The sequence below is a fragment of the Podarcis tiliguerta genome, assembly GCF_965153285.1.
Source record: "Podarcis tiliguerta genome assembly, chromosome: 3".
Classification (NCBI taxonomy): Eukaryota; Metazoa; Chordata; class Lepidosauria; order Squamata; family Lacertidae; genus Podarcis; species Podarcis tiliguerta.
In genome coordinates this window covers 106486615-106511392 of record NC_139536.1, presented here as the reverse complement: position 1 = coordinate 106511392, position 24778 = coordinate 106486615, and the positions used below count along the sequence as shown (strand labels likewise).

General features: G+C 45.7%; 1 long non-coding RNA gene across 1 annotated transcript; it reads left to right on the top strand.

Annotated features, from left to right (window-relative positions):
* Window positions 1-7827: 7827 nt before the first annotated feature.
* On the top strand, window positions 7828-17222 carry LOC310673586. The gene is made up of 2 exons (XR_014509140.1): window positions 7828-7876; window positions 16933-17222. It is a non-coding gene; the product is annotated as an uncharacterized lncRNA (long non-coding RNA).
* The last annotated feature ends 7556 nt before the right edge of the window (window positions 17223-24778 follow it).

Sequence of the window (24778 nt, the reverse complement as noted above, 5' to 3'; positions counted from 1 at the left end):
CTTCGTAATACAGTGGTGCCTCGCAAGACGAAATTAATTCGTTCTGCGAGTTTTTTCGTCTTGTGAATTTTTCGTCTTGCGAAGCACGGATATGCATTGACGGTTTCCCATAAGAATGCATTGACGGTTTTAAGAAAAAGGCGCAAGACGTTTTCATCTTGCGAAGCAAGCCCATAGGGAAATTCGTCTTGCGAAGCAACTCAAAAAATGAAAAACTCTTTCGTCTTGCGAGTTTTTCGTCTTGCGAGGCATTCGTCTTGCGAGGTACCACTGTAATAATAATAATAATAATAATAATAATAATAATAATAATAATAATTTCATGCTAGTTCTTCTAGATGTCTTCAGAGAGGGGGGAGTGGAAGAGAACCCTGCATTTTTTTGGTTAACTTGTTTCCTTAATAAACATGTTGCTGTGGGACACAGATGAAGCTTCTTCTCTCTCTCTCTCTCTCTTTTTATAACACAACCCATTGTTTACTTTTTAAGAGAGGGGTTTTTTTTAACAAGGACAGCTGTTCCAAGTACAATCTATCCCATAATTTGGCTAACTAATGGAAGTTCTGAAGGCTCTGCCAAAACTCAAAACTTAATTGCTAGAGCGGCCCCCCCTGCCCCCGTGCACTTAAACGAGCAAGTGATTAAAGCCACTGCATCTGGGCCCAAATCTCAGTCCTTTGGCACAAGACGTAAACTCTGTAACTATTTCACCATTAATTGACTTCAGCTAGAGACAGGACTTGTTTGTACAGTTGCTAATCCTTGGTGTTTTAACACTCTCTCTGACAATTTTAAGTATTTCTTCAGCTTCACAGTACTACGATTTGCAGTAGTTATCGGGCGACAGTCAGCCTTGAAATACAGCTTCTCAACTAACAGTCACCATGAGTGGTATCTTATTAACAGATGGCTGATGAAAGATGACATCTTAAGGCAGACTTTACCAAGGCAAAAGAAATGTGAATAACTGACGACTCACAGAGTGCATCCATGCGCAAGTTGTACCTCCCCTCTTGCAAATCCGAACAATGCTCAGCTAAGGTGCAGAATTCAAAATTCATTTGTAGACACTCTAAAGATATATCAGGGGTAACATAAGCACGCAAATGCATTCAGAATTACTCCAAGTATACTTGAAACCTGATCATCTCCCCAAATGGGAAAATAGAAAGATGTAAACATGTCAAATCAGACGATTGGTCCATCTAGCTCAGCGTTGTCTATTATACCTGATTGACAACAGCTTTCCAGGGTTTCAGACAACCATACCTGAAGGCACTGGGGATTGATCTGGGACCTTCTGCATGCAAAAGCATGGGGTCTACTGCCAAGGCCCTCCCACAGAAGGCAAGGGTATGTTGCTAGTATCTGTATTGTGTCTGCATTGCAAATGTATTTCACAACGAATAAATGGTATTGGGGAAAGGAGGTGGCAGTTGGCAGCTGTTTGGTTATTCTGTAAGTTGATCCTTTGACCAAGAACATGGGAGTGTGGTGACTTTGATCAGACAATGTCTGAAGGTGCTTTTGAGGATGGACACGTTATGGATTAACAACTTACGCATTGCTATGAAGGAGTTTTGAAAACAAAAGGACTAAACCCTCTCTTGGGCTCAAGGGAGAGAAATGTATTGCATTCATTAATACATATACGAATAATACTTGTCAGGTTGGCACAGCTGAACAAGTAAAGTTTTATCTTCAAATCTTGTGTAAGGCATCTGTTGTTGTTTAGTCGTTTAGTCGTGTCCGACTCTTCGTGACCCCATGAACCAGAGCACTCCAGCCTCCTCTAACCTGGTGCACTCCAAATATTTAAGTTACAACTCACTATTGGCTCTGCTGGCTGGTATTGATGAGAGCTTCTAAGGGCACTGGGATGGCTGAACTATACTTACCTCCAACCTAGGTCAGGAATGCAAAGTTCCGTCTCACGATCCCAGTATCCTTTGAGCATCTGCCTTGAGAACTTCATCCTTTGTGACTACCAATCATAAATGGATTTTGGCTGCTCCCTACCTTCCTTCTTTATTTACTTTTTCCTTCAGGCTTCATTTTGCCCAAATGTGGCTTGAAACGCAGCCCGGACGGACGGACAACAACCTCAGTACGTTTTATGCTGCTAATGTGAACATACCCTAACTCTCACCTCTGTCATTGTAAGGGGTCTTATGCAACTCACAACCTTTCAGCCTTAACCATCATCTCCTGTAGAGGAGTATTGACACTGTCCTACTGTATAGGCTTGTTGAAATCAGAGGTGAGGCACCTGGGGCCATCCAGCTGTTGTGGGAGGTCAATTCCCATAATCCTTCACTGCTGGCTATGCTGGCTGGGACTGATGGGAACTAAGAGTCCAACATCTGGAGAACAGCATGTTCTCTGTCTTTGTCACAAGGATTATTGATGCAATCTCTGTGAAGCTTTTTGGGCATTCTTAAGCACTACATAAGTGGGACGCGGGTGGCGCTGTGGTTAAAACCTCAGTGCCTAGGACTTGCCGATCGCATGGTCGGCGGTTCGAATCCCCGCGGCGGGGTGCGCTCCCGTCGTTCTGTCCCAGCGCCTGCCAACCTAGCAGTTTGAAAGCACCCCCGGGTGCAAGTAGATAATTAGGGACCGCTTACCAGTGGGAAGGTAAACGGCGTTCCGTGTGCTGTGCTGGCTCACCAGATGCAGCTTGTCACGCTGGCCCCGTGACCCGGAAGTGCCTGCGGACAGCGCTGGCTCCCGGCCTATAGAGTGAGATGAGCGCACAACCCTAGAGTCTGGCAAGACTGGCCCGTACGGGCAGGGGTACCTTTACCTTTACCTTTAAACACTACATAACTGCTGCTGCATCACACCACCTTTTGTTATCCCCCTTTAATATATTTTTTAAAGACAATGGTGGTCCCTGACAGCACAATCCTATGCATATCTATTCAGAACTAAAAGCTCATTGAGCTTAATAAGGCTTACTCGCAGGTAGGTGAGTATACAGCCTTAGGACTCCCGTTCTTCAAACTCAACAGAACAAGCTTCTTCAGCATTTCATTATGAATGCCGCATTCCATAGTACATGCCTCCCTGTAACTCTGGAGACATAAAATAAACCTGCACTGCAGCTTCCATTTAAAACAAATCTCTTGTGTTGGAAATGGAATTAAGTGACTAGGAATCTAATTCTGCAAATTTTGCTACCTTCCTGTACTGATCACCTTTCTTCCTATAGTGTTTCCCTTGCAAAATTCCAATCTCCTCTGGAAACAAGAAAGCAAACAATAAGGACACTTGAATAGAATTTTTTGGTCAGTTAATTTTCAATTTGAAGTAATGCATAGTTGAATTTGTTTGCACTGTAAACGTTTGACTAGTAAAAAGAGCTTTGTTTTGCATACCCACTTGCCTTCCACAGCCAAAAATCACAGTAGGCTTCACAAAGAGAACTCTTTAAGTCTTGAGTGGGATACACTCTCGGCAGTGGGTTTCAACTGTACGTGCCACTGTAAATTGAACTGTGAATTTTAATCCCACTCTCAAGTTAGCCTTTCTGCCCTGCTGGTACATTACACTCCACATACTCTGCTGACCACGATGCGTTCCCTGTCATGGGGATCTTGAAAGTGCTTAAACAAATGAAATTGTAGGAATCAGTTTCGTATTTCCTGCCTGCATTCCAAAGCGGAAAAGAACGGGGCCGGGGTTGAGTTCCTACAAACATACGGAGCTGTCTTCTTCTAGGTCAAATCATTGGGTGTATCTGATCCAGTAGACCAAGATCAGACAGAGGTTTGCCAGGGTCTCAGGGCTGAGTCACACTTCCACTTGTTCCATGCCTGGAAAGTGCTCGTCCACACATAGATATGCCCAAATCTTATACAATACTAAAATAAACAAAATAGAATCCACCAGACATAGCTGAGGTGTACATGAGAACAGAGTGCAACACATCTTCAGAGATCACACAGGTATTATCCAATAGGTCCTGTAGATTCATGTAGCACTCATCTATTGCACCGATGGTGCTTATACTGTTAGGTGCTCATTTCCATTTCCCCCCTTGCTGCTACATAACACACTATCACAACAGTTTGACCAACAAACATGGCAAGGCAGAAAAACATAGGCAGCGACAGGTCTACAATATCGCTTCCATATTTGTACCTTTGTTGTTGGTGGTGTTTAGTCGTTTAGTCGTGTCCGACTCTTCGTGACCCCATGGACCAGAGCACGCCAGGCACTCCTGTCTTCCACTGCCTCCCGCAGTTTGATCAAACTCATGCTGGTAGCTTCGAGAACACTGTCCAACCATCTCATCCTCTGCCGTCCCCTTCTCCTTGTGCTCTCCATCTTTCCCAACATCAGGGTCTTTTCCAGGGAGTCTTCTCTTCTCATGAGGTAGCCAAAGTATTGGAGCCTCAGCTTCACGATCTGTCCTTCCAATGAGCACTCAGGGCTGATTTCCTTCAGAATGGATAGGTTTGATATTCTTGCAGTCCATGGGACTCTCAAGAGTCTCCTCCAGCACCATAATTCAAAAGCATCAATTCTTTGGCGATCAGCCTTCTTTATGGTCCAGCTTTCACTTCCATGCATTACTACTGGGGAAACCATAGCTTTTACTATACGGACCTTTGTTGGCAAGGTGATGTCTCTACTTTGTACCTAGATGTGGCCAATAAGAGGACTGAAAGATGCATGCTTGCATGAACTTGGCTTTCCCCATCAAAATACCCACAGACAGCCAACAGGAAAGTACCAGGAGCCCAGTGGCAAGTATTTTTCAAGGGCAAATGTGAGATTTATACATTTAAATACACATGAGAGTGCTTTACAGCTGAGGCAATAAACACAGACACTTGTTTACCAAATGAATGCATTCTTGATGGAGAACGTCTTCTGATAAGTCACTTCTGAAAATGTTCTAAATGCAACAGACTTTTCTTGTCAATTCCTGCACTAGATACTACAAGCACCATTTTCGTAAGCAAACAGTTGTAACCAAGAAGGAGAATAAGACAACTGGAATGAAGGGGAGGTGGGATTGCAGTCCATACAAGGGAGCAGTAAAAAGTTATGTTTAAACATATGCTGCTAACTACATAACAACAGATGGCTCAAGAGACAGGCAACGGGATCCAAGTTTTCTGTCCAAAGCCTTGTTTTAACTTAGACAAACTTTGACCTCCTTGCTTGATGATCTCCCCATTCACATCTTTGCTACAATACTTAAAAGTCACATCTTTTAACAATGGGGATTCTGTACAAAGGCCAAATCTAAAGTTAGGTCACATTTGCTTCTGGCAGAAAAAATATCTGAGCTCTGGAAATACCAATGCATCTTTAAAGAAACTGGAGGGTTCTTGCTCCTCTGAAAGTGTTTGTTTCTTTCCTCTTGTGTCACTGAGAAATATAACTCCTGCCACGGGGCGGGATGACGGCATCCATCATTTTGAAGACCTGCAGTTGCTTCCATTCATACTGAGCAAGCCTATATTCCATTTTCTCATAGGGCATCATGGAAAATTAAAGGAAGCACGGGAACATGGGCTAGAACTAGACTGAATATAGAACGCTATTTGTTTTCTTCAAGGCAACGGAAAACAATTAGTCTCCCAAGCCAGGTCACCAAACAAACAAGCGAGCATGCAATGTACCTAGACCAGACTTGGAACTCCAGATTCAATTATAAGAATAGCAGGCTTCAGAAAGAGGATTGCTAGCCTAGACAGATTCTTAAAAACCAGAGACATCACCTTGCCCACAAAGGTCCGTATAGTTAAAGCTATGGTTTTCCCAGTAGTGATGTATGGAAGTGAGAGCTGGACCATAAAGAAGGCTGGTCACCGAAGAATTGATGCTTTTGAATTATGGTGCTGGAGGAGACTCTTGAGAGTCCCATGGGCTGCAAGAAGATCAAACCTCTCCATTCTGAAGGAAATCAGCCCTGAGTGCTCACTGGAAGGACAGATCCTGAAGCTGAGGCTCCAATACTTTGGCCATCTCATGAGAAGAGAAGACTCCCTGGAAAAGACCCTGATGATGGAAAAGATGGAGGGCACAAGGAGAAGGGGATGACAGAGGACGAGATGGTTGGATGGTGTTCTCGAAGCTACCAGCATGAGTCTGACCAAACTGCGGGAGGCAGTGGAAGACAGGAGTGCCTGGCGTGCTCTGGTCCATGGGGTCACGAAGAGTCGGACACGACTAAACAACAACAACAAAGTAGTGCCCATAGGTAAGGCTTATTTTAATGAAGATAAATAGCATTGCGAACTGGTGGTTCCCTCTTCCCAAGCAAAGTCTTTAACTCACACAAGTTGTGTCATCAGTTCAATCACCATCAAAGTTAGAATCATAGAATTGTAGAGTTGTAGAGCTGGAAGGGATCACACAGTCCAATCCCCTGAAATGCAGGAATGTTTTTTGCCCATGGTGGTGCTCAAACCCACAACCCTGAGATTAAGAGTCTCATGCTGTACTGACTGAGCTATCCTCCAAAGGGCAGGGCTTTCCTTGGTTAAGCCAGGATGCTTAGATGGGGACTGTGGCATTTGCCTCCTAGAAAGGGTCATAAGGAAAGGGTTAAAATGGGTGTGATGTGATTGGCCAGCGAGAATGCAAGGGGGGAATAAAAGTTAGAGTGGGAGGTTTTGAAAGTCAGTTGAAGTATGGGAGTTGAAGAAGGAAGAGGGAGGTTTAGGTGTGGGTTGGTAGAGTTGTATTGTGAGAGAGTGAGAGGAATTGTTAGGTGGAGTCAAATAGATAGTTGGGAATAATCAGTTTGGAGTTGTTAGGAACTAAGAATAAGAAACTGACAAGAGAAAAATTAACTGAAACCATAAGCTTGTTCCTGCATTTAAAAATAAACTTGATTATTTGTTTATGTCAACAACTGTCTGGACTCCATGTGTCCCCATGAGATACGGGGTGGTGGCAGCGGAAAAAGCTATCGCGGCACAGGGTCAATAGACCCTCAAACATCCGGGGGCCCAGTGTGTGATCACCACAGGGACCTTTAGTAACTTGGTTGAGGTAGCAAAGGGTGAATGGAGAGGCAAAGAATATGAAGAGAAGTTGTATACTCATTGAGCTGGAGGTCTAAAATAATCCAGCATTTTCAATGACAAAGCTACGAAGAGCCCTGCTGTATCAACACGAAGTCCCATCGAGACATCATGCCTTCAACAGCAGCCAAGCCAATGCCTTTGAGCTCACAAAGCTGGATATGAAGGAAAACAGCATTCCTCTGTTGTTCTCTCCCTTCCAAGAGTGGCACCTGCACTCAAAAACATACTATATCTGAACTTGGAGGCTCCACATTACTAACTCCATCCATTTGTCTGCTCCTCTTATGTTCTCATTTAAGATGGTGGCCATTGTGGTCATGAAATCCCTTATTTAGAAGTGTTCAAGAGGAAATACTTTAGGTTTTTGGTTTTAATTTAGTTTCAGTGGGAGTAACTTCAACCGTTCCAGTGCTGGCTTTCTGTTGGAAGGTCCAGAGAATGGCTGCTTACTTTTTCATGGATCTCCTTTGGTTACAGAAATCTGTGGCAGGCAGCAGGTGGACATAGCATGGAGAGATGTTCTTCGCTGGCAGGCAGAAGGATACAGAAGGCAGTCATCCCATTGTCTAAAATAAGTAGTGGATAATGGGGCTTGCCTACCTGCCAGTGAACAAGGAAGGAAGGAAGGAAGGAAGGAAGGAACCTTTCACATGAAAATCAGCTGGCTACGTGTGACCAATGTCTCACTTTTCATAAGGTGGTTAACATCAGTATGAGGTCACAATGACTAGTAATATCAGCATGAGGTCACAATGACTAGTAATATCAGCTTGAGGCCACATTGTCTACTTTCTCCTTCCTTTACTGAAGCAGAAGATATGCAGGTACAATCTCTCTCTCTCTCTCTCTCTCTCTCTCTCTCTCTCTCTCTGGCAGAAAGAAACAGGAACCTACAACCACTCGAGAGCAATCACCAGTCAGATAAGTAAGTGTATGAGTAAGGAGGGAAGAATATTTCTGAACATGCTCTGTTGCAACCAAATGAACACTGGATTAGATTACTGGAGGTGAAAGCCACCAGCATGCAAAGTCTAGGAGATTTGCTGCATGTGCTGTAAATAAATAAGTAGTAGTAGTAGTAGTAGTAGTAGTAGTAGTAATAATAATAATAATAATAATAATAATAATTTAATAATTATTTTGCTTCCAGCAAAATATTAAAATACAGTAATTCATCAAATATTAAAAGCTTCCCTAAACAGGGTTGCCTTCAGATGTCTTCTAAAAGTCAGTTGTTTATTTCTTTGACATCTGGTGGGAGGGCGTTCCACAGGGCGGGTGCCACCACCGAGAAGGCCCTCTGCCTGGTTCCCTGTAACTTTGCTTCTCGCAGTGAGAGAACTGCCAGAAGGCCCTCTGAGCTAGACCTCAGTGTCCGGGCAGAACGATGGGGGTGGAGACGCTCCTTCAGGTATACTGCGCCAAGGCCAATTAGGGCTTTAAAGGTCAGCACCAACACTTTGAATTGTGCCCGGAAACGTACTGAGAGCAAATTTTAGGTCTTTCAGGACTGGTGTTATGTGGTCTCGGCAAGCACACCCAGTCACCAGTCTAGCTGCCACATTCTGGATTAGTTGTAGTTTCTGGGTCACCTTCAAAGGTAGCCCCACATACAGCATTGCAGTAGTCCAAGTGGGGGATAACCAGAGCATACACCCCTCTGGCAAGACAGTCCACAGGCAGGTAAGGTCTCAGCCTGCATACCAGATGGTGATGCGCTAGCCTTTGCAGAAACACTTGAACACCTTTGGATGTAGTTTCACTTTTCCAATCCAATGCTATAGCACGAGGTATATAACAACCCCTCAGAAGATGACTTCTGCATGCAGAAGAATACCTTTTGATCCAACCCACGAAATGGTTTTTGAATAGCTGCACGGGGATGTATAACAAAGTTTTTGTTTGTGGAGAATGGAAAGACTGGGCTCCAGTCAGAAAGGGGGCTGCTTGATTCATTTTCCATAATGGCCAACTGGACGTAAATGCTCAATCTCAGCCAAATATTAATCTCAATTTATTGCACTTGGGTAGCCTGTCTGTGTGATGGAAATGGCAGACCCAAAGGAGAAAACAACTTGAAGAAAAAGAGAAAACTCTTCTGTGCTTTATAACAGAGGAAATGGTGACATTACACAAAGTACATTTGTTTACCAGTGGTGGTCAGGGATTGAGGAGCCATCTTCATTTATTTGTTAATAATCCACTCAACGGGCCTCTAATGGCCTGTACAGCCTATGTCTGGAAACTTAGTTTGACCAGACTAGAACTCTCAGCTGAATTAGGCCAAATAATGTAGGAAAATTATTGGGGAAGCCAAAAATAATACAAAAGAACATTACTCAAGACAAACACAGAAGTTCTCTTGAACAAGAGTTCTTCCCATAATAGAACTTTACATATTATTAGTGGACCTCCACTATTCAGTATCACTTAGTAACGGGGTAAATTAAAGGACATCTCCATTGTTTGGGGTTAATTGTGAGATAGATAAAATATATCACACACACAAAAGTATGGTCTTAAAGAATACATTGTAATAAAGTAGCAATTGCATATTATATTTAAACATTGACACACACTTGTCTGTGAAAGCTTCCTTGGAAAACGTTTTCCCCCTTTTATGAATAAACTGAGCGAGCTGTGAAATCAGTGGTCATTTCAAATATATCCCTTTCATCAAAGATTAGAGATCTCGGAGGGAAGTTCAATAATCCTTTCAAAGAATTGCAGGACAGTGTTGAAGATGTGAAAAACGACCACTCATGGCAATGTCATAAAACAAACCTGCACCAGCCGATAACATATTTATCCTCAAAATCACATTTGAGGGTTGCTTTATTTCTGGTAAACTTAATGGATATAGAACTTCTATGAAACTGGGGAATAAAACACTTGGGCCATTAGTAGTAGTAGTAGTAGTAGTAGTAGTAGTAGTACTACTACTAATAATAATAATAATTTTTATTTATACCCCGCCCTCCCCAGCCAAGGCTGGGCTCAGAGCAGCTAACAAGCAATAATAAAAACAAGTTGAATGAATACAACTTAAAAACAAAATTAAAATACAACATTAAAATATTGAAATGTAGCCTCATCGCAGGAGGAGAAAGGAAAAGAAAAAAGAAAGAGGGGGAGGGAATCAAATTGGCTCCAAGCCAAAGGCCAGGCAGAACAACTCTGTCTTACAGGCCCTGCAGGGCCCTGGTCTCTTGGGACAGAGCATTCATAGAATCATAGAATCATAGAATCATAGAGTTGGAAGAGACCACAAGGGCCATCGAGTCCAACCCCCTGCCAAGCAGGAAACACCATCAGAGCACTCCTGACATATGGTTGTCAAGCCTCTGCTTAAAGACCTCCAAAGAAGGAGACTCCACCACACTCCTTGGCAGCAAATTCCACTGTCGAACAGCTCTTACTGTCAGGAAGTTCTTCCTCATGTTTAGGTGGAATCTTCTTTCTTGTAGTTTAGATCCATTGCTCCGTGTCCGCTTCTCTGGAGCAGCAGAAAACAACCTTTCTCCCTCCTCTATGTGACATCCTTTTATATATTTGAACATGGCTATCATATCCCCCCTTAACCTCCTTTTCTCCAGGCTAAACATGCCCAGCTCCCTTAGCCGTTCCTCATAAGGCATCGTTTCCAGGCCTTTGACCATTTTGGTTGCCCTCCTCTGGACACGTTCCAGTTTGTCAGTGTCCTTCTTGAACTGTGGTGCCCAGAACTGGACACAGTACTCCAGGTGAGGTCTGACCAGAGCAGAATACAGTGGCACTATAACTTCCCTTGATCTAGATGCTATACTCCTATTGATGCAGCCCAGAATTGCATTGGCTTTTTTAGCTGCCGCGTCACACTGTTGGCTCATGTCAAGTTTGTGGTCAACCAAGACTCCTAGATCCTTTTCACATGTACTGCTCTCAAGCCAGGTGTCACCCATCTTGTATTTGTGCCTCTCATTTGTGCCTCTCACTGAAAAAGCCCTGCCCTGGTGGAAGATAATCTGGCTTCCTTAGGACCCGGGACCTTTAAGCTATTATTATTCATGGACCTTAAGGTCCTCTTCGAGACATACTAGGAGAGGCAGTCCCGTACGTATGAGGGTCCTAGGCCGCATAGGGCCACCAGGCTGGAGCCAGTGTTGAAAAGGCCCTGGCTCTGGTTGAAGCTAATCTAACTTCCTTAGGGCCCGGGACCACTAGGGTGTTGCTATTTATGGACCTTGAGGCTCTCCGTGGGGCATACCGGGAGAGGCGGTCCCGTAGGTACGAGGGTCCTAGGCTGTGAAGGGCTTTAAAGGTCAAAACCAGCACCTTAAATCTGACCCTGTAACCACCAGGAGCCAGTGCAGCTGGTAGAGCACTGGGTGAATATGCTCCCATGGCAAGGACCCCTCGCTGCAGCATTCTGCACCCACTGGAGTTTCTGGGACAGCTTCAAGGGCAGCCCCGCATAGAGCGAATTACAGTAGTCAAGCCTGTACAGTAGTAGAAATATTCCAGATATTGTCCAGGATACAAAGAGCTGTAAGTGTGTCCTGTGGGCCAGGCATACGACCTATGAGTTTTTTCTCTTTCTTTTTGATGAGTAGATGCCCATGCCCAATCACAAGCTGATACTGTATGTCCTGTGCACTTCAGAAAACAATTTGGCCGTACAGTATAATATATGCTTTTAAGATAAAGAAAAATGGGGCCGAAGGTAAAGGAAATGGAGTATCTGGAAGAAAGGAATGGCTGATTAGCTCTGAATAACAACAACAACAACAAACTTTTAGTTGTATCCTGTCCTCCCCGGCCAAGACCAGGCTCAGGGCATCTAACATCAAATAGGAGCATTCCTATTATAAGGTGAAGATTCACCAAAACAGCATGATCATCTGTAAAAGCCCGTCGCATTGGATTCATTACTAAATTGCAGGCAGGATAAAACATTGGATCCTTGAGAGATGATCGGTCAGTTTCCATGTGAATACAAAAATCCTTCTCTCACTTATCCCAAATATACATATAACAATATCATCAGATCACAACACTTTACCAATCTGAACCATCCCATTATGATTCAAGAGATTTCAGGTGTTATTATGAGCCATATACATTACATGAAGCAAATGGAAGCCATTTACCTCTCTGGAAATTCTTTGCAGTTGAGTGAATTCATTCATGAAGAAGAGGAAGAAGAGGAGGAGGAGGAGGAGGAGTTTGGACTTGATACCAGCCTTTCACTCCCTTTAAGGAGTCTCAAAGCGGCTAACAATCTCCTTTCCCTTCCTCCCCCACAACAAACACTCTGTGAGGTGAGGCTGAGAGACTTCAGAGAAGTGTGACTGGCCCAAGGTCACCCAGCAGCTTCATGTGGAGCAGCGGGGAAGTGAACCCAGTTCACCAGATTATGAGTCCACTGCTCTTAACCACTACACCACGCTGGCTCTCTATGTATGTTAAACTATGTATATAAATCACAATAGCCTCAAAATGGGAAGCTATACACAAATTGTGTTTTTTTTTTCCCAAAGAGGAGAAAATGCAAGTCTTTGAGGGCTAAACCCAAAGCAAGGACAAATGTTTCCACATTCCTTTTCCAAAATGTGCGGTTGCGCCCACTGACTTCTCTCTGTCACTGACCATTCATGTTATTCCAACAACCCAGTCCTACGCAGGTTCAGTTGTAAGTCTCGTTTTCAATGGGCTTTAGTGCCAAATAAGCATTCTTAGGATTGCAGCCTTAGTCAGACAGCACATCCCCAGACGTCTTCTGAGATTCCTCAGTATGAGTCCAGAAAGTCTGATGTTAGTCTTTATGTCACATTACACGAAATCTCATACTTGCTGTCAAGGGTTGCTTGAGTTTATAGAAGGTACATTTTCTCGTAACAGAAATACACTGGTTAATGTAAGTGCTTTGATTTATAATCTTGCAACATTCTGTAAAATGTTCATGAATTAGACATACCGGAAATCTTATTCCTTGACTTAATCAGAAGTTACTCAAACACACACACAGTTCTAGTTGAGCAATATCTGTCTGTGGGGGGAAAGCAGCTCCTTAATTTGAGAATCTCTTCTTTAATGTTTCGGTTTCATTCATTCAATAAAAGCCAAGATTTTTAAAGGGTCTTCCTGATGCCATGACGTCTAGACAACCTTCTCACATCTATGCATAATTCCAGGAAAGCAACAGGATAGAGGGTTTCACTGGCCAAAAGATTTGGTTTAGCCCACCTTAGTCCAAGGCACTTTGTAGGCTCTAACTTTCCCCCTCTTTTGACAAATGTGTATGAAGTTTTCAGGTATGGAAGACCCTCCAGAGAAGATAAAGCCCGCGCAATTACAAGCAGATAGGTCCAGGGGCTATTGTGCTGGGCACATTTAATTTTGATTTTTTTTAAAAAAAGGAAATGCCTATACCTTTTTTATGTGTATAGCAGAATTGGATTAAATTTGCAGGCAATGTCACTTCCTCTAACAACACAAATACTGCCAAATTTCTGAAGGACAGTTGCAGTGGTATCCCAACAACAGCAGCTATCACAATTCGTGGGGTGGGTAGAAAGGAATCACTTGACCTCTAGCATTATGTGGACAACTGGTCTGAAAATTGCTATCAGGAGAGAGGTATCCCTGGGTGAGAAACCTGGCAAATTGTGGGAAAATATGTGTGGAGTCTTTTGAGATAGAACTTTTAAAGCTGATTGTGGGGGGCGGTGGAGCTAAAAGTTTTCACTTTTTAGGTAAAATAATTATTTCTGATTACAAGCTTGACCTGAAAGTCACAATGGAGTTTTCTTTCCACCCTCTCCCCACTGTGGCACCTGCTTTTTCTTCCCTGTCTCCTCACCCTAGAATGATTCTTTACATTGGAAGCTCAGCGACATTAATTTCCCTTTCAGCAGATGTTTGTCTGCAGCATTATTGAAATGTCTGGATCAATAAGGCACTTGAAGACTCCTTGCTTTGATCTGTGCTAATGATCCCACATCACCTATGGCAAACCAAAAATTCCTCTGAGGGACCCTGCATTCATTTCCTCAGGATTCATCCCAATCTGATCTGCACTGTTTACTTCAGAGGTTCTATTCATGCTGCCTCATACAGATCCTTTGTTGTTGTTTAGTCGTTTAGTCGTGTCCGACTCTTCGTGACCCCATGGACCAGAGCACGCCAGGCACTCCTGTCTTCCACTGCCTCCCACAGTTTGGTCAAACTCATGTTAGTAGCTTTGAGAACACTGTCCAACCATCTCGTCCTCTGTCGTCCCCTTCTCCTTGTGCCCTCCATCTTTCCCAACATCAGGGTCTTTTCCAGGGAGTCTTCTCTTCTCATGAGGTGGCCAAAGTATTGGAGCCTCAGCTTCAGGATCTGTCCTTCCAGTGAGCACTCAGGGCTGATTTCCTTCAGAATACAGATCCTGATTTGCCCCAGATCCTTCCAAGGCACCCTTTTCCAGCTTTGGGTTCACTTTTTTTCCTGAATCCAATGCACACCCACACAACAGAACATATCCTGTCCAGCTCCCCAAGTTCCCTTAAGGAAAGATGTTTGTTTAATATCCTGCCTTTCCCAGATCACAACTACAAACTGTTTTGAAGCAGTATGTGGCAATCCATGTTTGCAATGTATACCTTTGGCCATGTCAGTTGCTTCTCCAACACATTCACAGAGGAAAGGACAGAATAAATATTATGAGCCCAGTCTCAAGTCTCCGATAACCTTCAATACCAGACTAAGATGTTTATTCAGTGTGACCCAGAAAGAAGCATGTACCACGCACACTGAATCATCCACACCACTTCCTGGACTACCTGAAGCCATCTTATTTCAATAGCTGCTGCATTCCCACTGGGGTTTTTCGAAGGTTGGCAGCTGAAGCCCTGGAGACAACAGGGAAGAAAGCATTCCAGTCCCGGCCACTTTCTTTGCTGCGCCTTGAACAACTCTGGTGAAGTTCATGAACTTTTCAAACCAGCTTTTGAGAGGCTCGGGATAATGCTATTGGCAAAGCCAATAGTAAGTCAAATAATTCAAGGTTCTGAGGGAAGAGCGGAACTTGTTTGGACCCCCATCTCCAAATAAAAATGCAAATTATGTGCAAGTGACCGGCGGTGTCACAGAGACTTAATCATAAACTGACCTTGCTGGTTGTCAGCGCTCAGCTATAAAAACAAGCAAACCTTGAAACGTGTGTCATGTTTCAGTGGAGATCTTCTGATTAAACGTTTCTTCATTGAGTGTGCTTCCTGTGGTCAAAATTCAAAGCAGCCTTTACCACAGTAGGGCAACGTGGTGCAACTCATCCAAGAAGATTGCTCCTTAAACAGGGACATGCTTTGAGCTCATGGGGCCATCATAGGCTGTAGTCAAGCACTATTTGTCAGATACGAGAAGTAAATTATGATGCTTCACATGTGATATTTCCTGTGCCTCAGGGTAGCCCAGAAATAGCAATAAACCCTAATAAATGGGTGTGCTGATAAATAAGAGTTAGACAGGCAGCATGTCTACTTGGTAGACTCTTCTTAGCTAGACAATGAACTGAAAGCATATGCTGCCAGATCATGTATGCTCTCCCCAAAACATGGGTGGTCCTCCAAGCTGAAACATTACATCTACCCCATTCCTTCAAGATTACAGTGTGGATTCATTACAGTGTTGGAGTCCAGATCTTACAGTATGGTCATTTCAAGAGTGGCTTGTCCAAGGCATATCTCCCAGCCAGCTTGCCGCCAGCCTGCCCAAGATGGATCCGTCTGTCTTCTTCCTTCTTCTTCCCAGAACACTCTGCTAAAAACCTCTCTTTTTCTGTCACCTCACACCCATATATAATGGAAACCTTCGAAATCCCCTCTGCTCACACCCCAGGGCACGGGGGGAGGACAGTTCTCTTGCATTGCCAATGGCTCTCAATGGCCCTGTATTGTTTCTTCATGGTGGCCAGGTCGTTTTGCATAGGCTAGCCCATAAATTCCTCTGCAGCTTATATTTCTTCCTTCTGGGATTTAGGGGGATGGCGCTGCCAATCAGAAGGTTGGCAGTTCGAATCTCCACGACGGGGTGAGCTCCCGTTGCTCGGTCCCTGCTCCTGCCAACCTAGCAGTTCGAAAGCACATCAAAGTCAAGTAGATAAATAGGTACTGCTCCAGTGGGAAGGTAAACGGCGTTTCCGTGCGCTACTCTGGTTCACCAGAAGTGGCTTAGTCATGCGAGCCACATGACCTGGAAGCTGTACGCCGGCTCCCTGGGCCTATAGAGCGAGATGAGCGCCGCAACCCCAGACTCGGCCACGACTGGACCTAATGGTCAGGGGCCCCTTTACCTTTTACCCTTCCAAATCTATAACAATATCTTGCTCAAGTTGACACTAGGTGTTCATTCAGAATATTCCGTAATCATATAGTTAGCCCATTCATTGAAACCAGCCTGGGAGGTGCTGACATCAAAAGTTAAAAGCGGGCTATATTTTCCTTTTCTATGCATCAATACTTGTAATGTGAACGGGTTTTTCTCCCTCCCGCCTGCCCCTTGACATGGTGGTCAGGCAGCTTCTCAACTCCCAGCTCCTTATCACTCTCAAAGGTGACAAATTACAGTTGTGTTTCCTTCCACCACGGGTTATTTCAGAGAAAAGTGGACCGTTGGTGTAATTGGGGTGGAAAGAGCGATATCTATAACAAAACCAACAGAAAGTCTCGACTATGTACTGCTCTTTGGCTTGTGAAAAATGTCGTTTATTTCTTTAGCAGTCGTAACAACAACAGCAGCAGCAGCGCTTCTTACCACTGGAAGCACCATAAATATGTCAGAGTTTGTGTGCATGTGCTGTGGTAGCTGCATCATAATCAATTCAGAGTTTCTGACTTGTTTTCCTGGTTTGTTTCAGCCGTTCCCTCTTTAGGGCCTCTTACCTCTCTAGGGCACTCCTGGAGCAGAACCACAGAGGGCTGGGATTGCAACTCTTCCCTCACAGCCCCAGAGATCATAAATCAGCTGCAAAAAAAGCAACTTTTACTGAAGTGCATGGACATTGCTTTTAAAAACACACACACACAAAAACACACCCTTCTGTCTCTCCCAGTAAGGAAAAGCTGGTTGGCAGAGGGGAAGGGAGAGAAATAGCTCTTCAAAATATTATGTGTTTGTTTCAAAAGAAAGAATAGTTTGTGCCATGAACCATGTAACAGGTAAGACTTCTGTGGGATTAAACTCCAGGGCTGTGGGTCTCACATTTTCTACAGGGTTTCATTCTCCAAGGGCAAAAACTACATGTTGCAAAGCAACCCCGCCGCTCAAAAATCTTGATCATTCCACTTTAAGGCTATAGAAATAGGGGCAACTGTGTGTCTATGTGTGTCTACCTTGCCAAGCAGAATTGGTTTTGGAGGGGAAATTACTGGAATATTTAGACGCTGCCATGGTCGTGGCTTGTGGGAATCTAACCAGCGGCGGTGAAAACCGTTTAGGCGCCTAGGGCGGCGTGTGTGCCCTGAGCCCAGGGGTGGGGTGAACTGGGGCAGGACACTCCGTGGGGCCTCCAACGAATCTTCCTACCATTCAGCCGCGGGAAGCAGTGGGGGGACTGTTTGGGGCAGCACAGAGCCTGCGGGCACCCAAGCCACCGCTTCACTCCCAGAAGATTGCAGAATTCCTGTTCCATGATTGCAGTCATGGGATCTTTGTCTATCACATGACGGTGTATATTTTGACTCCACAGAGTGGGTGAGTGCTGCCCGGTGATTTGTCATCCACCTCAGTGGTGATACCCAGGGCGAACCGCCCCCACCACACACTCCTACCTCCGCCCCTGGATGTCACCTGCTCCTCTATCCAATAAGAAAGGCATCCTGCCAAAGTACTATACATCAGCAAACCTGGAATTATCAGCCAGATACCCATGGCCGGCCCAAGATATTTTGGCACCACAAAATGGTGCCTCCCTCCTTGCCAGGGAAGAAGGGGTGAGTGGAATAAACCATCCACCACAAGCGGTGGAATAAACCATCTACACTGAGATCTGCTGCCCCTGTGGATCCTGCTGCCTGAAGCAGGGTCACCTCGCCTTGCCTTATGAGTGGGCCAACCCTGCCGACACAGGACATCATAATATTGCCTCACAAGTTCTGGAAGTCTATGTCAAAAATGCACACAAGAGACCCTGAGCCGCTTTGACCTGTTGTCTTTGACCAAGGAAAATAGGTCACTTGTTTTTCTTTCCAAAAATGTCCAGAGTCAGTGTTTGCGCACCCTTGGCGTCTCTTTGTTACGTTTGTTTTAGCTAAGGTGGCCTTCAAGCTCGTTTTGACATCCTTAAGGTTGTAAAAGATTATAATCCCCCCCAGTCCTCTGTAGGGAGATTTTGAAAACAAATCCAAAGCACAAATCGATTGCCAGCTGTTAAAGACAATGACAGATGCATAACTGGACAGCCTTTGCCTGTTTACTAAACTGCAGGTGCTACTCTGGCATTCCTAGAAAGCTGCCGTAACATATCTGTTGAAGCTGTTGCGCTCCTTTTCTGGCTGGATCATAAAAGAGCCCTGCTGGACCAGTCCAAAGGCCCTTCCAGGCCAGCATCCTGCTCTCACAATGGCCAATAAGATTCCCATGGGACACCCACGTGATTCCAAGGACAGCAATTTCCCACCTGATGCTCCCCAGCAACTGGCATTCAGAGGCAAACCACCTCCTGGATGCGCGGCTACAAGCTTTTTTCTACCCCGAGCATCCAAAAGGATCGCAATGATTTCCTGCCTCAGCTGAGCAGCTGTTTTTGTTATATTGCAAAGTTGTAAATTTGAGTGATGAGTGAAGATAACTGTCCTGCTCTCAGCATGCCACTGGTGTGGTGGTCTCAGCACACTTGGCTCATTTTTATGTGCAGTGTGTTGAACCGAGAAGTGTAAGGGAAAAGAATCAAAAGTGGTTTTGAAAGTAGGATTCTTTCCTCTGCATCCTCCTCCTACCTAGAATGTCAGTGCTATGAAAGGTATACAGAGCAAAGGCATGCCAGCTCTGTGCAGTTTGATGGTGCACTTTGCTGTCACATTTGAAAAGTAAGGTAAAGGGACCCCTGACCATTAGGTCCAGTCGTGGCTGACTCTGGGGTTGTGGCGCTCATCTCGCTTTATTGGCTGAGGGAGCCGGTGTACAGCTTCCAGGTCATTTGGCCAGCATGACTAAGCCGCTTCTGGAGAACCAGAGCAGCGCACGGAAACACCATTTAAATTCCCGCCGGAGCGGTACCTATTTATCTACTTGCACTTTGACGTGCTTTCGAACTGCTAGGTGGGCAGGAGCAGGGTCCGAGCAATGGGAGCTCACCCCGTCGCAAAGTTAAAAAGGTAAAGGACCCCTGGACGGTAAAGTCCAGTCAAAGGCGACTATGGGATTGAGGCGCTTGTCTTGCTTTCAGGCTGAGGGAGCCAGCATTTCTCCACAGACAGCATTCCGGGTCATGCGGCCAGCATGACTAAACCGCTTCTGGTGCAACAGAACACTTTGATGGAAACCTGAGTGCATGGAAATGCCGTTTACCTTCTCACCACAGCAGTACCTATTCATCTATTTACACTGGTGTGCTTTCAAACTGCTAGGTTGGCAGGAGCTGGGACAGAGCAACAGGCGCTAACTCCACACAGACTTGAACTGCTGACCTCATGATCAGCAGATCTATGATTTTCAAGGAGTAGTACTGGGCAGCTTTCAGCATCATCATCTTGAGACAGAGAAAACACTTGTATTCAAAAGTTGGGTGAAGGTAAAATGACTAGGATGGGACGCGGGTGGCGCTGTGGGTTAAACCACAGAGCCTAGGACTTGCCAATCAGAAGCTCGGCGGTTGGAATCCCCGTGACAGGATGAGCTCCCGTTGCTCGGTCCCTGCTCCTGCCAACCTAGCAGTTTGAAAGCATGTCAAAGTGCAAGTAGATAAATAGGTACCGCTCCGGCGGGAAGGTAAACAGCGTTTCCGTGCGCTGCTCTGGTTCGCCAGAAGTGGCTTAGTCATGCTGGCCACATGACCCGGAAGCTGTACGCTGGCTCCCTCGGCCAATAAAGTGAGATGAGCACTGAACCCCAGAGTCGGGCACGACTGGACCCAATGGTCAGGGTGCTCCCTTTACCTTTACCTAAAATGACTGGGATAGCCCCCCTCTCTCTGATGTGTGAATCTTCTGCCTCGTAGGAGTTCCCCTTTGTCTTTGCTAAAGATTTTCCTTAGATACTTGTAAAGAACGAAAACATTCCAAAGTCTCCAGTTCCCTCTCTCTCAAGGACATTCAACCCCACAGCATTTCTTCTGGAACTCCTCACTGCTCAGAGAAATGGGGAGCACGTAATATCATGCTTGTCAACACATAATAAAACATTAAAGGTAAAGGTAAAGGTACCCCTGCCCGTACGGGCCAGTCTTGCCAGACTCTAGGGTTGTGCGCTCATCTCACTCTATAGGCCGGGAGCCAGCGCTGTCCGCAGACACTTCCGGGTCACGTGGCCAGCGTGACAAGCTGCATCTGGCGAGCCAGAGCCGCACACGGAAACGCCGTTTACCTTCCCGCTGGTAAGCGGTCCCTATTTATCTACTTGCACCCGGGAGTGCTTTCGAACTGCTAGGTTGGAAGGCGCTGGGACCGAACGATGGGAGCGCACCCCGCCGCGGGGATTCGAACCACCGACCATACGATCGGCAGGTCCTAGGCGCTGAGGTTTTACCCACAGCGCCACCCGCGTCCCACTAATAAAACATTACATCCACATAAAGAAAACCTGATTTTGAAGCAGGGCTTCCCTGTTGGAGCCCACCAAGTGTCCAAGGTTCAAACGAAGTCCAAGTGCTAATGATCAGAGTTTTGAAAGGAAAGCGGCAGGGAACGGTGTGTGTGTGTGTGTGTGTGTGTGTGTGTGTTGTTTTCCTGCGCAGGGTCTCGAGACAAGGTTTTCATTCAGCAGCTACTGTTCATGCACGGAAAGATTTGGTAAAGAAACCCCACGGAGTTCAAAACAACGTTGCCTAACGTGAGCGGCCCCCTCCCCGTTTCCAGGCGCTTTTTTTGCCAGAGATAACAAAACAGTAACCCAGCTGATATTTGCAATAGCTGCGAATTTATGAAGGGAGGCCAAGGCGCTACCCCCTCGCACCCCATCGGCAAAATGGCAGCTCCTGGAGTTCCCCTCACAGCCAAGCAGCACTTTCAGAATCCCCTAAGTGCCCTTGCAAAAGCCTTTTCAGAAAGACCCAGCCAGGTTTGTTAATGCATAAAGCAGAGTTGCTGTCTGCCTAACATTTACCTTGGGATTAAAGGAGAGGGGAGAGGGGAGAGGGGACCTTGGACTTTTACTAAGCTTTAAACTCTGTGATGCCTTGACGTAATAGGAAGAAAAGTTGGCAGCTCTATCCTGGGTTTCTTACCATGGATGTGAAAGCTTCAAGGCTTCCCTTCCTTGAATCAAAAAACAGACCTTTACATGGCGTTATTGTACAGAAGAGCAAGTGGTCTGTGTCCCTTAATACTGCTTTCTTAACCACCTGGCGCTGTCAGAAGGAACCACGCTGCACTGGGAAAACACATGAATCACACTTCCTTGAAGCTTGCCTTAAATAATAATTCTTTTTTTTCTTCTTCTTTTAGTACTCAAGAGACCATAAAACTTCACGTGAAATCACTTCAAGGCACAAAAAGCCACCAGCCCCCCAATTGCAAGAAAGAATAAGACTTCACAAGCCCAGCCGCTGCTTGGCTCTCTCCCGGCGCCAGAGAAGAGCACAAAATAGCTGCTTGGATCAACCCAGACCCAAATATACAGGGCTGACCCAAGACACAGGGCTGCCTGGAGCAAAGGACAACATAGAACCCCCCTTTCCATGTACTGGACTGGCAACAGAATCTTACTTTAACCCTGGCCACCAGACAGCATCCTCCTAAGGGTAGCAGGGTAGCTTTGAGAGCGCACAGAAGGCAGCCTGGCACACACAACTCTGTCCTCCAATCAGAAGGAACAGCCATGGGGACTGCCACCGCTGTCTGCTTCAGCATCCACCGCCCGAGGCAGCTGCCTCGCTCTGCCTAATAGTAAGACCAGCCCTGCCAATGCACCACAGACAAATGGTCAGGGGTACTAAAGGAAGGAAACAGCTGGTGGTTGCTTTAAAAAGCGAGCCAAACTGCATGATGCAAAGGTGTTTGCTACTAACCAACCATAGCGGGCTGATCACAATCACCAATCATAAATATGGCGATCAGACTGAGCCAGCTCAGTCTTTTTTTATATAAATATTTTTATTAAGTTTTCACATAGTACATCTTTTTTTAAAAAAATAAATTACAGTGGTGCCCCGCAAGACGAATGCCTCGCAAGACGGAAAACCCGCTAGACGAAAGGGTTTTCCGTTTTGGAGGTGCTTCACAAAACGAATTTCCTATGGGCTTGCTTTGCAAGACAAAAATGTATTGCGAGTTCCTGCGGGTTTTTTTTCCTCCCCCCCCTTTTTCCCAAGCCGCTAAGCCGCTTACCAGCTGATCCGCTAAGCCGCTTACCAGCTGATCCGCTAAGCCGCTTACCAGCTGATCCGCTAAGCCGCTTACCAGCTGATCCGCTAAGCCGCTAATAGCGCTAATCCGCTAAGCGGCTAATAGCGCTAAGCCGCTAATGGGCTTGCTTCGCAAGACGAAAAAAACCGCAAGACGAAGAGACTCGCGGAACGGATTCTTTTCGTCTTGCGAGGCACCACTGTATAATCATATGTTACCATTCTTATTTTTCTGGGACTTCCCATATCGCTCAATAAGACGTGATATCTCCACTCTTTGAACTGAGCAAACTCATTCTTTGTATCTGCTTTCAGCTCAGTTGGTGGAGCATGAGACTCTCAATCCCAGGCTTGTGGGTTCAAGGCCCGCCTGGGGCAAACTTTCCTGCATTGATGACCCTGGGGGTGCCTTCCAATTCTATGATTCTAACTATACCCAAGTGTTCTTGCCTGTCGTCATGGCAGGAAGGAAAACCAAGCAGATCTCAGCTGCAACACTAGTCAAGAGCTCCAGTCTCCCAAAACCCAATGGGTCTCAGGAACTGGGAGGACACCAAGGAAGGGGGAAAGGATCCCAGCGAGGGGTGTAGCCATGATTGGTACACACTGGGACAACCTGAAGATGGGGAAGGGGAGGTCGGGGATTTAGGAGGTACTCACGGGATATCAGAGGATGTTGCACACCACCAGAACCAGAGGTGTCCCTGTCTCTGTGGGCATGGCGGGCTCTGAAGTGCTAGGAACAGTGGAAAATGCACTCCAGGAGACTTAGGAAGGCAAGGGAAGACAGCCCAGCTCACTAGTGGACCAGGTGGAGATCATGTGGCTTGTTAGGTCTGGGTGGAGGCTTGTGATCACTCAGCTGGTGAAGATCACACATTTGTTAAGTGGAGGAGAGACACAGCTGCTCAGCTGGAACAAGCTCAGGTGCATCAATCAAGATTGGGATGGATAAAAGGGAAGCAAGGCAAAGACTCTGTCTGCTCAACCTTAGCTCAGCTGGTAAGAGTGTAGTGCTGAAAACGCCACGGTTGCAAGTTCAAAGCCCAGCAGAAACACCCCAAAATATGCAGCAAAGAAAAGCATGAGAATATATGTAAAACCTTTAAAATGTGCCCTTCCAGTGAGTCACAAAATGTCCCCTTTTAAAAGCTCTTTCCAAGCTATCCCACTCCCCTAGCGTATTGACAGACCAATACACAAACGGTTTACTTACAAAACTCTCAATACACAAAACTCTTTCCTACACAGCAGTCAGAAAAGATGCACAGGCAGTCAAAACATTGCTTAGTTACGAAATATAAGTGCTTTTAAACTATTGGTAGAGAAAAAACACTTGTTTCAGACTCCTTTCTGGTCTGAAGCAAAAAGGGGGTGGTTAAAACATGTGCTCAGAGCTCCTTGCATACTGAATTCCACATGGAGAGAAAGAGACCTAACAAAGGCTCAGTGACCCATTTCCTCTCAAGGTCGGAAGTGATGTCACAGGCTAAGCCTGGCAGGACAGCTTACTCTATGGTTTAACCCCTTCCGGCACTAATTAGACATGTTAAGGTTGTATGAGGGACGCGGGTGGCACTGTGGGTTAAACCACAGAGCCTAGGACTTGCTGATGGGAAGGTTGGCAGTTTGAATCCCCCGTGACGGGGTGAGCTCCCGTTGCTCGGTCCCTGCTCCTGCCCACCTAGCAGTTCGAAAGCACGTCAAAGTGCAAGTAGATAAATAGGTACTGCTCCAGCGGGAAGGTAAACGGCATTTTCATGTGCTGCTCTGGTTTGCCAGAAGCGGCTTAGTCATGCTGGCCACATGACCCGGAAGCTGTCTGCGGACAAACGCCGGCTCCCTCAGCCAATAAAGCGAGATGAGCGCCGCAACCCAAGAGTCGGTCACGACTGGACCTAATGGTCAGGGGTCCCTTTATCTTTAGGGTTATATGAGGCTGGAACCCTACATGTACTTGGGGGAGGGTTGCAAAGAGCCACAAAAAATGTGTGGGTGTCTTGTTTTTAATTACAGTTTGGGCAACAAATGCAACATGTAGAACATTCAAACTCTGAACTGGAGACATTCTCAATGGACATATAGCCATCATACAGCGTAACCAGATTACACCAACCCAGGAAGTGCCCACAGTTCAACTAGCTTTCTAAGAGTGCTCTAGGAAGCCAACTTTTGTGTGATGCCCTATGATGAAGAGAGTGTT